The sequence below is a fragment of the Lepidothrix coronata genome, unplaced genomic scaffold (genome assembly GCF_001604755.1).
Source record: "Lepidothrix coronata isolate B3197 unplaced genomic scaffold, Lepidothrix_coronata-1.0 Scaffold282, whole genome shotgun sequence".
NCBI classification, from domain to species: domain Eukaryota; kingdom Metazoa; phylum Chordata; class Aves; order Passeriformes; family Pipridae; genus Lepidothrix; species Lepidothrix coronata.
In genome coordinates, this window is record NW_016690462.1 from 501,152 (window position 1) to 506,553 (window position 5,402).

Genomic DNA, 5,402 nt, shown 5'->3' on the forward strand with positions numbered 1-5,402 from the left:
TGCTCCTGTTGAAGCTAAGAGGCAGTCCAGAAAGGCATACAAACTTATTTGGCTTAGTGGTAAGGCAAAAAATTTCCTCTCTAATCCAGTGTTCCTCACTGAACTAAAATTTCAGGTCAAGGGTTCTTCTGGTTTGTGATATTTGTGGGGAGGTTATTGATTTTTTTTCTCCCTATCCCATCCTGACTCTAAAGTGAAATGCAAAAACATTTTGCTCCACAGCATGATCAGAAATCCAAACTGCATTAGAAGCAAACTTGCTTCACCTTTTGTGTTCTTGGAGAACAGAGGCTCATTGACTGGAAAAAAAAGGTTGCTTTTATTCAGAATACATCAAAAACTGGATAATAAGAAACTCTGGGATGTGAAAAATATAAAAGCCTGCAAGTACATCTTAGAATTCAAGACTATTTCTTATGAAAGTCTTTAGCCTCTAGCCTTTTGCATTCGAAATTGGTATTGAGACTCTGATGTTGTTTTAACAGGTCAGGAGTTGTTCTCTTACAAATGCCAGGGGAAGGAAAAGGATATAAGTTGCCATTATCATAAGCTGCATTTATCAAATATTTACCAGCAATGTATTCCATGTCTCAGAGGTATGAGTGAGTCATGTTTGAGTCATCTGAATGAAAATTTAGGTGAATAAGGTCGGTTCTCCATTGACATTGGCCAGTGATGATGTAAAAGGAAACTCCATATCTAAACTTCCTTTATGATTTTCTCTTCGTAACATGACACCAGGATAATTTTTTTAATTTTTTTTTGAGTGATCTTGCTGCTTAGAGAGAAGTGGTTTATCATTTATGAAATTGATGATGGCTTTTAAATATACATGGATGTTAAATAATCCTTTTACTGTTTCTAATTGAATTTTATATTTTTGCCTTTCAAATGTCTTGCATAAAAATATTGCATGCCAAATAAGCTGGAAAATTTCACATCAAGACAGAGTCACGGAAGAGATTTATCACATTAAGGCTTATATTGTCCAACCTGTATATGAATCACAGAATCATTTAGGTTGGAAAAGACCTTTAAGATCATCAAGTCCAACTTCTGACTGATCAACACCTTGTGCCAGGTAGACCTATGTGGCACTAAGTGTCACATCCAGTCATTTCTTGAACACCACCAAGCGTGGAGAATCCATTACCTTCCATTAGAATGGGTAGTCCATTCTAATGCTTAAAACCCCTTTCCATGAAGAAATTCCTCTTGATATCTTGACTGAATGTCCCCTGGTGCAGCTTGGGGCTCCGTCCTCTTGTCCTGTTGCTAGCTGTCTGGCAGAAGAGGCCAATGCCCACCTTGCTACAACCTCCTTTCAGATAGTTGTAGAGAGCAATAAGGTCTCCCCTGAGACTCCTTTTCTCTTGGCTAAGCAACCCCAGCTCCCTCAGCTGCTCCTCACAGACCCATCACCAGCTTTGTTGCCCTTCTCTGGACTCACTCCAGCACGTCAATATCTTTCTTGAAGTTAAGGGCCCAGAACTGGACACAGTACTCAAGGTATGGCCTCACCAGTGTTGAGTACAGGGGGACAATCCCTCCCCTGGTCCTGCTGGCCACACTATTTTTGATCCTAGCCATTGGCCTTCTTGGCCACCTCAGCACACTGCTGGTTCATGTTTAGCCAGCTGATGATGCTAGACAATTAGGCTTCACACTTCTTTTTATGGTTTTATATTGAATTAATTAATCACTTAATACAGTACCTACCCCTATGCATGTTGGTTTATTTTCCTTTTTGGAGTCAGTTCCTCCACTGTTCCAGTGGAACTAAGTGGTGGTAAATTCAGATTAGCAAGAATGTTATTCTGTGAGTCTATGGTTCTGAAGGGTTTTTTTTGTGTAGCAGAAATAACAACAAACAAAAGAAACTCCACACAAAACCAATACCAAGAAAGAAAAAACAGGCCTCTTCCTTTAGTTAAGATGCACATCACTATCCGATGCCAGGAATGGTCTGCTTTTAATGCTGCCAGTGAGGTTCTCAAAAAGCTAATGCTTGACACGTTCTTACTAATGGGAAATTTCTTGGATGGATGCCTATTTTGTTGAAAGGTCTACAAAGTTTAGGATTGCTATAGAAGGCAAACACAATTCCCTCTAAAACTTACACTGTTACCAATGCATATCACATCCCCTTTACTGTATTCCTTTTAACAAAATCTGAGTCTATCACAGAGAGTTTCATAAAACAAAACTTTGCTTTTCATAGGGCATTAACTGTGTATTGAGGGGAGTAGATGGAGTGATTCAGGAGATGATCTATCTAGAAGGTTTCTGTTTGAAGGCAAAGACATTTTAAAAGACAATTGAACCAAGATGAACTCTTAGAAGTAGTAAAGGTTTTCTGGTTTTTAAACTTTATTGGTATAAATATGTATTTAAAATAATTTGTCTGGGTCATCATGGCGAGGCTTCGCGAACGAAGATTTGGGAAGGCTCTATCCACATTTGCTGCAGGCACGTTGGTGGCTTATAAGGCCAATACGTGACAGACATAAACGATTGCAAAAGGCACAGCAGAAAGACTCCTTAGATGGTGTATTCTGCAATTTACGGTTCTTTCTGCGCTGCCTTTTTTCTTCAAGAGTGATCCTGCGTGTGTTCTCGAAGGAGACAGCTGCGTTATAGATGGTGTGTCTCCAGGCCTCCCGATTTGAGGCCAGAGTAGACCAGCTGTGGTGATCAATATGGCCAAGGCTGAGATGTTGTTTCAGGGAGTCCTTGTATCTTTTCTTCGGGGCTCCTCTCATGCGGCAGCCAGTGGCAAGTTCACCATAGAGCAGGATCTTAGGGAGGCGGTGGTCCTTCATCCTTGAGACGTGCCCTGCCCATCGCAGCTGTGTTCTCAGTAACATGGCCTCAATACTAGTGATAGCTGCTTGCTCTAGAACAGAAGTATTGGTCACATAATCTGACCAGTGGATGTTTAAGATTGAACAGAGGCAGCGTTGATGGAAGCGTTCTAGGAGACGCAGGTGGTGGCGGTAGATGACCCATGACTCGGAACCATACAAGAGAGTAGACAACACTATGGCTTTGTAAACACTGATCTTGGTGCTTTTCTTCAAGTGTTTATTACGCCATACTCTTTTGTGGAGTCTTCCAAAGGCACTATATGCCTTAGCTAACCTGTTGTCTATCTCTCCGTCAATCTTACCATCAGAGGAGATGAGGCTACCGAGGTAATTAAACTGTTGGACTGATTTGAGCTCTGATTGGCCGATGGTGATGTGGGGATGATGGGGGACTTCCTGAGGTGCAGGTTGATGGAGGACCTCTGTCTTCTTTAGGCTGACTTCCAACCCAAAGAGCTCAGCAGCATCTGCAAAGCAGGATGTTAAACGCTGCAGGACTGCTTCTGTGTGGGCAACAAGGGCGTCGTCGTCAGCATAAAGCAGCTCCCGGACAAGATGGTTTAAGGTCTTGGTGTGGGCCTTCAGTCGCCTCAGGTTGAATAGGCTTCCATCAGTACGGTATCGAATGTAGATACCGTCCTGATCATCGAGGTCTGCTGTGGCCCTTTGGAGCATCATGCTAAAGAAGACGGTGAATAGGGTAGGAGCGAGAACGCAGCCTTGTTTCACACCATTCTTAATTAAAAAGGGCTCAGAAAGTGTGTTGTCATGTCTGACTTGGCCGTGCTGATCCTCATGGAGTGAGATGATCATTTTAAGGAACTTGGGGGGACAACCTAAACGTTCCAAAATCTGCCATAGACCTTTTCTGCTCACAGTATCAAAAGCCTTGGTGAGGTCGACAAAGGTTACATAGAGACCTTTGTTCTGTTCCCTACACTTCTCTTGCAGTTGTCTGAGGACAAATACCATGTCTGTGGTGCTCCTGTTGGCTCTGAAGCCACACTGACTTTCAGGAAGGATTCCTTCTGCAATAGTGGGTATTAGTCTGTTCAAGAGTATTCTTGCCAGGATTTTTCCAGCAATGGAGAGCAGAGTAATACCACGATAGTTTGAGCAATCTGATCTGATACCTTTCTTCTTATACAAAGTGATGATGACTGCATCACGAAGGTCTGCTGGTAGTTCACCGAGCTCCCAACAGCGCACCACAAACTCATGAAATTTGGTGTGAAGTGCAAGGCCCCCATGTTTCCAGAGTTCGGGTGGAATTCCGTCAACCCCAGTTGCCTTGCCAATTTTCACCTGCTGTATGGCCTTGAGGGTTTCTCCTAAATTGGGGGCAGTATCCAATTTGTATTTAAAATAATTTGTCTGGGATATAGTAGACTATTATACAAGGCCTTTAAATCATGATTAAACATGATTAATGCTATTGCAGCTCACTTAATATGAGGCAGGCTAAAGAAGTGAAACAGTGGAGTCTGTTATATAAATTACATAGTCATCCAAAACACTACAGGGTCAGAATTTATGTCTGGAAAGCATAAAGACACCACATTAAAGTTCATGTAATCTTAAAGAGTTTTGAAAATCAAGCAGCTTATCCTTCTTGATTATGATTTGAGGTTCTGCATGGCTCTGTATCCTTGCAGGGTTTGCTTTATCTAGCCTATATTCCTGCAAAAAAAGAGAACACAGGCACCACACACAGTGTTTGCTATACAGAAAATTTGCTTGATGCATGAAAGGAGAGAAGAGCTGAAGTCTCTAAAGGCTAATACAGAAAGGTATATATGGAGTCTGGAGGAACTAGACACCTGTGCTAGGCTGAGAATGGCATTGAGTAATCCCATGATCAGTAAATATGTTTTGCTCTTAAAAATCAATTATCCTCTTCTTTCTATGATCCTAACACTGTTCATTTCTTTTTTTCCTCAGTTTGTCCTTTAATTATCTATAATTTTTATCCAATGACATTTTGACCTTGAGATTAACTCAGTTAGTTAGAGCGTGGTGCTAATAACACAAAGGTTGTGGGTTCAATCCCTATATAGGCTATTCACTTAAGAGTTGGACTCAATGATCCTTGTGGGTCCCTTCCAACTCAGAATATTTCATGAAACCTTTTTTGTCATTATTATTTTCTCTCATAGATTTCCTGTATCATCATAAAAGTTGTATCTTGCTCTATTCTAGGCTTTTCCTGTATTCTACTCCTTTCTCTATAAGAGAAGTATCAGTGTACACCCTACTGTAAACATTTTCCAAAACCTACAGTCAAAATTTCTGATGAGTCCTGCACCTGCTTTCTATGGGAACACCAAGCTTGAAGTTGTGTGTAGCATGGAAGTAGCTTTGACATTCCCAGGTTCACCGGAGTTTCTCACTGGTATATCTCCAGTCTGTCATGTGTTTTGCTTTGGTCTGACAAGACAACACAACCCATTCTACCTGTTTCTTCAAATCCTACCTGGACATACCAGGTAGAACTCTAGAGCTGCATGTTTGCAATACTTTGTGTATGGTTGTTTC